This window comes from Opisthorchis viverrini (genome assembly GCF_000715545.1).
Source record: "Opisthorchis viverrini unplaced genomic scaffold opera_v5_429, whole genome shotgun sequence".
Taxonomy (NCBI): domain Eukaryota; kingdom Metazoa; phylum Platyhelminthes; class Trematoda; order Opisthorchiida; family Opisthorchiidae; genus Opisthorchis; species Opisthorchis viverrini.
The window spans coordinates 112968-125329 of NW_008752083.1; the positions used below are offsets into that span (position 1 = coordinate 112968).

General features: G+C 43.5%; 1 protein-coding gene across 1 annotated transcript in view; it reads left to right on the plus strand.

Annotated features, from left to right (window-relative positions):
• Nucleotides 1-6529: 6529 nt before the first annotated feature.
• Nucleotides 6530-12362, plus strand: part of T265_10929 (hypothetical protein) — a gene marked incomplete at both ends in the record, with an annotated part of 19817 nt that continues 13984 nt past the window's right edge. The window contains one exon of the mRNA XM_009177445.1: nt 6530-7500. The remainder of the gene's footprint in view (nt 7501-12362) is intronic.

Here is a 12362-nt window from a genome sequence, read left to right on the forward strand (position 1 = left end):
CACCTTGCGAACGTTCTATCAACACTCATACGCGAAACACTTGAGTGCTCTTGTGGCGAATAATGTGCATTTTCGATAGCAAATGTCGAAAACTAAGCCAAATATCCGAAATTTTACCTGCCAATGCGAGTTCTCGAGGTAATTCCAAACGGCCGAAACTCATGAAGAAGCCAGTAAATTGGCTCCTCGAGACCCATATTTGTTGTTGGATGCCTCGATGACACGAATTGGCGTAATCACACAAGGTGGACGAAATTCTCTGTAGGACAAGGCAATTTATATCTTCGCCTTTTGGCAGAGTGCGATTGCAGCTTCTCACCCCACCTTGTCTTAATAGGCCAGGTAATTGGTTCGAGCGCTGAATTCACATACTATGACTGTGACCAAGTTTGATGTCCGAATAGAAATAGCAACACCGGTGGTCAATCAGCTAGCTGGCCGAAGCCAAAGTCCAATGTTGGAATGACAGGCAGTGCTGAGGAGGTATAAGTTTTGTCGAGAAATAAACGGATGTCTCCGCGCATACAGATCACTCTGAAACAAACGTCAGACACAAAATATCGGTTCTGGCCTGTGAACACAGGCACGCACACTCAGTTTGAGTGTATTACTGTTTGGCTGATGGTAGGCTAGGCCAACAAAACCCCGATGTGACTATCCGACGAGACCGTCCTGAGACAACGTGTATCGACTCATTGGTGATCACTCGTGGTGTCTTCATAAAATTTTCCAAAACACGAACTTAAACTGCAAATTAATTTATGTTAACTGCAAACCCAACTAAAATGGGGCTAATTCTTCCGCTTATAGTATTCTTCAACTGAAATTGCTGCAGGAAACGAAATAATGTTTCATTTGGTAAGATATAATTTCTTGACGGAACACACTACTTGTGAGGTAGCTAAAAGCGATTCGACAGCACATGATTGATCTTTTCCTTCTTGGGGCTCATCAGGTGGGTGCAGTTTCAGAGTTCCTATCAAATCTGTGTTCTATTCGAACAAAGCTAGTGGAATAAACTTTCAATTCTAAGAGCCAAGATGCTATGAAAACAACAAATTTCAGTTCCACAGGGAACCCATTGACTGGTTAGGTTGAGCTGAAAACATTCCACGCCTCAGTTGAGTCAGCGCTGTTATTTGACATGGCCCATATATCGTCAACAAATCTTCAGTACGAACTGAAATACCGGATGAGTGAAATACCCTCATTTGCATACCAATTTCGTTTTCACTGGAGACAACTGAATCATGCTGAATCTGCTGTTTGTGATATTCTTCAGCTGAATGTGCTACACAAGGCCACCCCATGGTTCAGTTGGTACGATAAACCAGTATTGCAATACGTTGTATAGACGTGATACACTACTCACAAAGTTGCTGAAAACTCTGAAAGTTCATAACCGGTTTTGTTTTCCTTGGTGTTAATCAGGTAGGCGCAGTCATAATTCAAGGATTTAGGTGGGTCCCCCATGAGAACCAAATTGGTGTGCAAACGAATGTTTGCATCTGTTTGAGGACTGCATCTGACGAGCCCTAAGAAGGGTGAAGCCCTGTGTGGGTTGCGGAAGAGTTTCCGGCAACCTTATGGGTTTATACAATGAGTGACTTCCATATAGGCATACAACTTCAGCTGCATGATTTAGAACTTCAAGAGCAGAACAGATAGCTTCAGTAACAAGAATTTCAGGCACTAGCCTCACGCATCGACCGGTTCTCCTCATGAGAGATAAAACACCCGGATGAGGTTCACATGCTTCCCCTCCAGATGTGGAATAGATAGAGCATTTCTCGTTGATGATGTTTGTAAGCAACTGAATATGCTGCAACTGGCTGCCCCATGTTTCAATTGTCACGATATTCGAGATATCGCGATAGATGTATAGACGTAATACACTACTCATGAGGTTGCTGAAGATTCTCCGATAGCCCACGACCGGTTTCGCCCTTGTTGGAGTTCATTAGGTAGGCGCAGTCTTCGAGTTTCCGTCAATCTTATGTTCTACTTGAACCCAAACTGCACGAAATTAGCAGGTTTCAGTTACCTAAGAGCATCATAAACGAAAGACTCAGCTGAGTTCCAGGTGCGAACGCCAATCGATTTTTCAATCCAACTGGATAGGTCGTTGATTTTGTGATGAATAATGACCGGTATAACCGTTGATTTGAGGAGCAGCTTTGAAATGATTCGTTCCCATTGCTCTCATTTCAGGAACTTCTGTTCCTCTTTGGCATTACAGGTCATCTTGATTTTGGGTGTTAAATATGAGCAACTAAGGCGTACTTTTGTTGTGAATAAGGCCGGTACTTCCATACATGGGCTCAATGGTGTAAAGGCCTTCCGATTTTGTTGACCTTTCTATTCACCAATCTGCAGACCGAATTCAAAGATTTTAGCCGAAGATGCAGTAAAGCCGTGGATAGCATGTATTTTCAACTATTAGGCTTCCGATAAGTGGATGACCCATTTTCTTGAGCTGACCCGCGCTTCCTTAAGACAGTCCAACGTATACAGCTGAAGCACTGGATGAACAATGCGTTCGAATAACCATTAGTCTTCGCTGAGAGAGAGACTAATTGCTACCCTCATTAAAGAGCGCTGACAAGACATCACGAATTTATGGTGGTTACCTAAACTTGCTGTTTCTCAAACCAGTTAGGAGACCGAAGCATGTTCTCTACAAACTAACTGGTCCCGAATATTTTCCAAGATAGATCTAAAGTACTAATATTCACAAACTCCATTCGACCCTGTTTATGCCCTACCGAATATCATACATGCCCCTGATGGATTTTCACTGACTGGACTCTACACCTCGGGGGCCATTTTCCAGTAAGTTACGGGTTTAGTTACCCAAGGGTAGGAAGGTGCTGAGGTATACTAAGAGAATCTAGCTGCCCTTGTTACCACCAATGTAGACATGATCAGTATCGACTGGAGCTACTTCATCGATTTCATAATATCCATGTAGCAAGCAATCCTAAAAAGTGCCCGTTTTCGTGCAAGAAACTTCGAATTTTCGGACTATATCGAAGGTGGACACAGGCCTAGTCCTGCTGGTTATTTAAAGGGAGTCGCATACGTTCCACAAAATGGCATCCTAATTTTACTGAAGTGACTTTTAATCGAGGTAAAAAGGCTTCCACTAGCATTGTGGCACATAGAGCACACAAAGATGAACCAAGTACATTTTGTGGATACAGGTTAGTCGGTTCCAAATTCTGTTGTTTGTTGTCATTCTATGATGTTTTATTAAGGCCACTGAAACCTCAAGTCTATTTCACCCGGTGAGGCGTGTGGTAGACTTTACTTACTACACTAGACTATCGAGCTTTGTTTGCTTTCCCCTTGGAAGAAAATTACTATTGTCATTATATCAGAGTTGAATACCATTTTGGTATTTGGTCCTGGGTTCAGCGTCCTCTTTAAATCCGAGATTCTTCGTCTAATCCATATATCGTGTTGGTTTTGAATGACCTTCGTTGGATAATTGCATGTCATGGACACTAACTCCAGCGAGCATCCTGAGGCTCAGCATTCCACAAGTTCTTTTTAGCGAGAATTTTCGAATCAAGAACTCTTTCAGTAAAGAGTATTTGTGGCAATGGTGATCTATCCCATACTCAGTTTCGCACAAATGTGCATAGTTGCAAAATGACCAGTTCAGCTTAGCTGTATAAGTAAACTTCAGATGTCTGCCAGATCAGGAACATCAATTAATTGTCCTAGGTTTTCACGCTAGACATACTAGTCTCATGAGTAATTTTAATTTCTATGCGTCCTAACTGATGTCTGCAATAGTGGCGGCACATGGCGCGGTAATGCAGCTCCCTGATTCAATCCTGGCACTCCAACATGATCACCTCTCCAACTTGGGCCATTTGGATGTCCTTTGGTCGTAATGTTGTGATTCACTTCAGACTAATGGACTCCTTAATTCGTTAGCAACCATCCGTTACAACTTCATCGTCAGCTAGCTATGGTCACTATGGTGAAATGAGTAGGCCAGATTAGATTAAGACAGTTTACGACCATTTGGCACCGTGTTTCAGAAGAAATTTTGATGGAGTGCAGCAAAATGTTTGCTCACGGTGTGATGGCCAGCGGATCGGAGTCGAGGTTTAATTGATGCCCTGATCCACGGTTATTTGCATGCGGGACGCACAGTCGTTCCTGTTACTTTTGAAATTCCGACAACGCTGTATTCGAATATTTGCGGAAAAGAAGTCGATCACAACGTCTAAAATGTATGAGATCTTAGACATATGCGCTTTAGTATCCAGCTCGGCATGTATGCATGCATACTAAATGATACATTCAGGATAGTTGTAGGTTCGTTCAGGTGTTTTGCAATTTCGACACTGTTCCTTGAATGCCGATGGCTGCTGTGTAAAGTTGAACTAATCTGCTGAAAAGCGAGTCCCTAGAGAGGGATCCCTCACATGGGAGGACGATCGACTCTGCTCCCGATTTCGTTCATCACAGCTAAAGATAATAAGAAGTTTATAGGAAATCGGCTTGCGCAGATAGCATACACTACGGATGGTCTTTTTAATCCAAACTGTCCAGGCAAGACTGGTTTACCCTGAGTACGAAACAAACTCATCGTTACACTGACCTGATAGCCACGACGACTAGAGTACATGTGATAGGTTTCTTCAGGAACTTACCATTGAAAACAAAGGGCGACTCAATCTCATCCTTTTTTTAGGATGCCGAAGCCGATTCCGAGAGATGGTGATTTCCACCCCGGACTCATTGGCTGGTACTCCGTCAATAGCAAAGCCGGTTCTGTCAAAATCTGGTAGACCTTGATTTCACCATCATTTGGATGCTACGATTCAGTAACAGCTAATTTCGTAATCGCTCTGCTTTCCGAACTGTATTTAACCACACATGCTGTGCTATCCATGTATCTGAAAATGGGTTTTAATCAGTTGAAGGAGGTTTGAATACCATACAGGTGTTCTGGTGTGTTTTGGCTTGTGTGCATATAGTGTGACAATAACAGTGAACTTGAATCCCACATCTAACATTAGCCTGCATAAAAGTGGATCAGTTTGGCTGTCAGATGATAGTCGACTCCTTGGAGATCAACCTTTGATGCAAATAAAATGCTATCAGTGGATATAAAGTGCACCAACTTTGCTGAATTTACGACAGTTTAACGGAAAAAATACTATGCTTTATGTGCGAATGTTCACATCCATTTGCTGAATACGGGTTAACCGTTGATACAGTCCTAACGAGGTCGGTAATGTCAGGAACGACCTGAGAATGAAACAACAAACAGTTTCAAAGCCTGCCTCAGGGTCAAGAAGATAGAATTTCATTGATATTAGAGCCGGTAAAATAAAATCTATTTCAAACGTTCGCCTGTATCAAGGAGACTGCTCAAGTGTGAATAAAACCAAACAAGCATGATGAAGCTTGCGATCGGTTATAGCATTCAAACTACTATTTCCGAGTCCTGTAAACCTCGAAAAGTGCAGGTTGTTGCAGTTTATGAATGCGCTTGTAAAAATGTATCTGTGGACCGATCTTCTCACTGCTCTTGATCACAAACTATTCAGTGACCGAGAGATATGCCCCTTACACAAGATACTCCTTGTTACAGGTAATGTGAACTGATTCAGGGGTCTTGCAACCCTCCGTCCAAAGCGTTATGTGCAGCGGACTAATTGCATTTGTGGGCAAACTATTTGAAGGTTATGGCTCGGTTTTCGTGTTGTGTAAGACTACTTAGGACAGACTGTTTGTAACTTAGGCACGCGGTCTACTTAGGTATGACAGCGAACTAGAGTGAAACCAATAAAACCGGCTTTTCATTACCTATATGGAGCAATCAATACAGTAAGACGTTTCCAATGGATGAAAGCAGACCTGCATCGTGTGAGCTCTGGCGAGTCCCAGCAGTTCGGTCATTCGCCGATATCTGTGACCAACCGTAGATTTGATTGCTGTGGAAGGGTTGGGTGTGCTGCTTTAGGTGTGCAGAAGGTGATGGTAATGTATGTGTGCACAAGGCTGTCACTCAGCGATTGCGGGTGGAACGCTGGCGCGCAACGGCAACGAATCGGATTCGCTGGAGTGATAGGGGAGGCCGAATTGGAACAGACTAACCTGATTGGCTGAATAATTGACGCTTCAACTTGGTAACTAAACCGACTTCAGGCGGGTGTGAAGAAATTTGAGCTAACCACACACCAACAGTCGGAGCGACAACACAATCGTGAATTATGCGTAGGAATGCCTTCAGAAGTAAACCAATCAACCCGAAGCTCTGGAAGTACCTACCCACTGTCTTTGACTCCACAAAACACTCGTATATCGACTGCCTAGGCTATCTGTCACATTTGGATAGACGGACAGAAGTCTAATCCGTTCCACCCACATTCAGCAAGGCTTGATGAAAATGGACTTCCTTATAGTTTAATTGGGAGCATCAAGGCAGATTATATTACATCGGTGGTAACCTTATACTCTGACAAACTACTGGTCGAGGACGATACTCGTGATCGGTCGAAGGATGTACGCGTCGTTGCAGACTAGGCCGACATCGACATTACTCGGTCACCTGGATAACAGCACCGATAGCTGCTCTGATAGTGTGTTGGAGTACAGGACGCTACAACATCCCATTAGAAGTTTGGTCTACTGCTCATCACAGTATTCCGAACGGTCGACTGTGAGAATAGATGAATACTTTCGGCATCCAAGCGACCTACTAAGTTCACCAACCTGTTTGTATTCATCGATTTCCCGATTCCAAGAAAGCCTCAAGTCAAATGAGTCAGCTACGACCCCTGTGTTCAATGTTCTCACCTGCGCATCAACTTCTAACTGTTCAAGTGAAACTGTTACCGGTTCTCATGATAAACAGAATCCGCCTTGTAGTTTGTGCTTTACTGAACCACAAATCACATGTATATGTGAGGTTTTGCAACAGCGAGGTGACATTACTCGGCTGGAATATTTCCTCCAAACCTTACCACAGCAGGAGAGAGTACAGTTACTTGAAAGTGTCCTGGCTGCAAGAGCTACAGTAGCCTTCCACAAAGGGAACTACAGCGAACTGTACAACCTCTTAGAAAGTCATTCGTTCTCCGTAGAGCACCACTCACGACTTCAGTCGCTGTGGTTACGTGCTCACTACGCGGAAGAAGAAAAAGCGAAGGGACGGGTATTGGGTGCAGTGGCTAAATATCGAATTCGGCGCAAATTTCCCCTTCCAAGAACCATTTGGGATGGAGAGGAAACAAGTTACTGTTTCAAAGAAAAATCCAGAACGTTGCTGCGTGAATGGTACAATCATAACCCGTACCCCTCACCTAGGGATAAACGTGAATTAGCTGAGACCACTGGACTGACCACTACTCAGGTGTCCAACTGGTTCAAGAACAGAAGACAGAGAGATCGGGCTATCGACTTCAATGGGTCTCGACAAGGGGAACACCGAACAGCGGGGATTATCGAGGGCAACGAAGAACAGTCTATATGGTAAGATACTTTGCAAGTGTTCGGTAAAATTTAATGGTTGGTAAAAATTATGTTTATTGTGGGAACACCATTATGCAGTTAATCTCAGTCGGAAGGTATATTAGTTATATACTGGCTGGTGGCTTAGCTACGATACACAGCCCACTTGTCGAGCCACCAAAAACTGACTAACCAGACAGTAACCAGACAGTTCTAGTAAATAAGTAGGACGTCATTAAGTTGATTCATCGGCAGTAAGCGTAGATGTTTCACTCGTTCGTTTGTTGCAGCATTATTGCAACTAAGGGGACCCAACAGACAATGAAACCTCAACTTTCAGACTAAACTATTGGACTGGGCTCTTGAGGTTTTTCGTGGTTAGCGGCTCTGGCCAGATACGGCTGATTCCCTTATTTTTGTTATCTTATTCGTGTTGCTCTGAGATAGAAATAGACACGATGGCAGGGCGTTCTCATAAAAATTGCATGTTGGAATCTACGTACAGTCTACTGTCAGGTAGCTATGTGCTGAGCCATTTTTCCAGAAAAGCTAGTGGAACACAACCGTATTTTATAAGATGACTCTGGCAACTGAAAAGGAAATTATGAAGCCGTTTGCAAGCCAAACAGCTTTAGAGAACTAAACTCAACTTCAGTGTTTTTTCATGCATTATCACGGTCAGAGGACTACGTATTTTCATCAACTTTGGGAACAACACTCAAGATCTTCAATCGCTGGTCTCCTTAGAAGTTGGGAGTTTCTTCTATTGACTTCCTCTATACAAAACTGTCTAACTATTTTGCTTTTAGGCTGTCAGCATGGTATTATGGCCTCGAAAAGGGCCATAGTCGTGTTGCTGCATTGGGATCAAGGATACCATGGGATAAGGTTTAATTTTTTTCAAAAAAAGTCTCCCATGACTTCAGATATATTTCAAAAATAAAAATAAACAAGCAGTTTTCTCAGCAGAGAAAGAATTAGCAGATCTTGTAGTTGACATGAGCCATAATAATGAAAGGGTAATTGCGTAGAAATTCGTTAGTTCATTCTAAAATAGAATATCAGTATGAATAATCAAGTTAGGGTTCCACTGAGCTCTCGATGTACCAAATGACGGATTTGGGATTTCTCAAGAGGATTAATAATTTGGGTTTGTAACTGTTAGGCATAAAATTTGAAAATATGCCACATCTTCGCACTGCAGAGCCAGTGGTGCGTGTGCCACGGTGGATTTCTTCCTGCATAGTACAGGGTCCGACTGCTTTCTAGACATGCTATCAGAAGGGAGAAGCACATATTAAATTCGTCTGTTAGTAATACGCGTTCAGGATTCATATGTGGATTTATCCCGCCAAATAATATAATCCCATCATACTGAATGTTATATTTAGTTGAGAAAGAAACTAGAAACTCTAGGTTCACCAATTCACCTCAGACTTGTTCGTAATTGTTACCTGGTTTGCTTTCATCACCTGAGGTATCAGTGAGGGTGAGTTAGAAAAGTTCTGGTGTCGTGTGAGGAGAAGGTGATAACGATCTTTCAAAGTCAGTTGATATCACCTGACCCCGTATTTGGACCCATACCCACCATATCATGCAGCTTGTGAACTTTTCCTTGACGCGCCCCTTTCGTAATTGTGCACGACCACTATACTAAACACTCATTCATCCATTCATTCTCAGACGGCAGTAGGGAAAAAGAAGCGAATACACCTTCCCGCCTTGCGAAAAATCCATTTCATCCACACTGTATACTGAAAATCATTTGTACTTATAAGTTTTCATAACGACAGCGTTCTTAACTCGTTTTTCAACTGTAATTTCACACCACGCATGAGTGCCATTGGAGGAAATGTCGTCACTGTTCTGTTCATTGAGCTTGGCAATTTTGTCGCAAATATTTCGTCACCAGAGTTGACGAAATCATCTACGTGTAGTGAGTTAGCGGTGCATCGTAGTGCGTCAGCGTGTAGGTGATCGGTAGTGCCATTGAGAATTTTCTCAGTTGGTAGAACTTGATATCTCCGTCGTTTTCGCGGTGCATTTTATTATGCTTCGAGCTTCGTCCAAATGACAACATGGCCAATCCCCATAATAGAGTCCGGTTCTCCTCAGAGGCCCATCCTCGGTTGGAGTTTCGGTCATCATTCCTGAGATGTTTTCAAAGTTCCAGTGGCGGATGCTCTGCAGTCCGTTCGTGGCAGTTTAAAGTGATTTAACCAACTTTTCCAGGCAGAATAATGCTTAGTCGGAACGCATGGCTCACCCTCGCGTTAGACGTCAAGCATGCAATGGAATGGATGATCCCAGAGGCTTACGGATGGATGGCTGGAGAGCTGTGAATTTTACCATGAAACGTTTAACCTCTCCGTAGTATGTTTAGATTTATCACAAGGCAACGACAGAACTTCTCCCATTTATAACTCACCGCTGAGATTTTACCTGGCTTCAAAGTACCATAATGGAGAAACACAACAACCGAACAGCTAGACGCTGCGGATGTAAAATTTTGCTCACAGGCCACCCAAGATGAATTTATTTGTGCGTGTCTCTTCTTGGGTGCACGCACTCTAGCTCGTCTGAGCATGCCTGAAATTCAGCATTTGTTTGCTCTTCTAAATATTCTTTTCAAACGACTGAGTGCATGAATCGTATCTGCCTCGATGGTCAAGATTGATAGACACTTAGGAGTGAGCACTAGATTATGTAGCGTACTAGTTTTGCTGACCAAGAGAAGGCATATCGAATGTCGAATGACATCCTTCTTTCAACGTCTTGATGGACGGATAGTGATAAATGTTCGATATGAATAAAGAGATTAAAGAGACGGAAATGGTCCCAGGAAACTGATAAAATGTGGAAATTCACCCCAACTTGTACTTGAGCACGTCAGGCATGTGCGTGTCAAGCTGGAGGTGGGTAAGTTGAGTTTGTTCGCCCAGTTTCGTGGACAACTTTTCTCATTAGCGTACTCTTGCAAGCCATCTTTGATAGGCCCCTGAATTTGGATGGCTTACAGAAGGCTGGATCAATGCAAGTAGAAGTATCTCCTATCAACCCGTCCGGTGCTTAAATGGGGTTTAGTAATACTTGCTCTTCCTGTTCCTTTGCAAAAATGAGGGCAATGTCGTTTGCGCAATCCAGGTCAACAAGGTTCTGGCTTGGACAGATCTGAACACCGGTGTTTTGGGGACCTTCAAGTGTTCGCCTCATTACGTCGTCAATGAAGAAATTGGACAGAAATGATGAGAGAATAGACGTCCTTATAGGAAACCGTTACATCTTGTTACCGCTGGAATTACTCCACAAGCCGTTTTGTTCAATCTGGCTCCAGAAAAGACTGCTGGACAGCTTGGATAATAATCGCGGAATCGGCCCGGTAGATTTCGCTGCCAAAAGCTTCACGTTCTTTCGGCTGCTGAATATTTTCTGAACATGAGGTACGCATATAAGGCTAGAACATGGAGGTTTCGATCCTGCAGAAGACTGAACCAAATTTTCTCTTCGCAACACGTGAAATGCATAGGTCTGGGCAGTGCAGCAGAAGTCTTCTGTTTTTCTGTTCTCACTAACGTTATGAGAATTCAATCCAAACGTGGTTTTTAATAGCTTTCCTGAAAAACCTAACCATAGGCTTCTTTGTGTTGTCTAATCGGTATTTGTTTACTAGTGTGACGTGAAACTTATCATTCTGGATCCAGTTTTGATTCGATCAACTAGAGCACTCGGCCATTAATTATGCATCTGTGGGGAAGTTCATTTGAAGATTACTATAAACGAGATATTTAGTAGAGTCTCCCGTTAACAGCTTAGTTTGTAAAAATGACCGTATGAATCAAAATATCTCATCCGAAAAATACATCCGTTAATGGAAACTAAGGCGACCAGACCATGTGTTACACGTGCCGAGTTATCACCTGTCAGAAGGAGTGTTACTTCCCGTGCCCAATTCAGATTGGCGTCAACCTAGAAGTGGACGGAATTTGACGAGGCGGAAGGGAGTGATGGGCGTTGCGAGACGTTTGGGTGCCTTTGGTGCTGTTTGTCTTCCAGGATGGGGTCCATGTGCCCTTCCCTGCGCTTGGCTGGAGACATTGAACAATATGGAGTGGAGCAATATGTCAGTGGCGTTCACGCTGTCAGTTTCTATCCAGATTGTCTAACTGGTTGTTGGAAACGTAAGCGCCTCGGATGTTTGTGGTAGGCTAGCCCGAGATCCTCCTTCCTTCCCCATCACCTTCTTCATTCGGTTATAAGGTTCTATCCAGACAAATTGGCATGCTTGTGCTGTAGTGAAACACCGATGTTCTGTTGCAATCAGTGATCGTAGTGATGATGATGATGGTGCGGGATTTAACTGATCTAAGCAGGGCTCCGGGGCTTTTCTGCTCTTCATTTCTTTGGCTACCGCGGTGATCTCTACACAGTTTACATCATATGGTGCCGGACCTGGGCTTGTGTCGAGGTTCAAGTGTTTGGTTCACGGATAGTTCAACTGTTGTTTACATTGCTTGGCTGATCTGTACATCTTGTTACCAGTGTTCAGAGATCCTCCATTTGTTCAACGTGGGAGATACCACCAAGGCTGAATTTTTTCCGAAGCCACGCCTATGGAATAAAATCACCTGTGCTCCAAGCATTACTTGGTGAGCAAGCGTGTCAAGAAGAAAAAACCGGTTAACCGAGTCGAACGCGCCTCGGAAATCCAGGAAGACTAGAATTGTGGGTTGCTTATACGTATGGCGTTGTTCTAGCACCTGACGGAGCGTAGCGATTCGGTCAACGCAACGCAACCCACGAGATGCCTCAGTGTTTGGAGCGGAAGGTCCATGGTTTGAACCCGACATCTGCCTCTCGACTTCCCCTGTCTAGGCTTGGCTTGG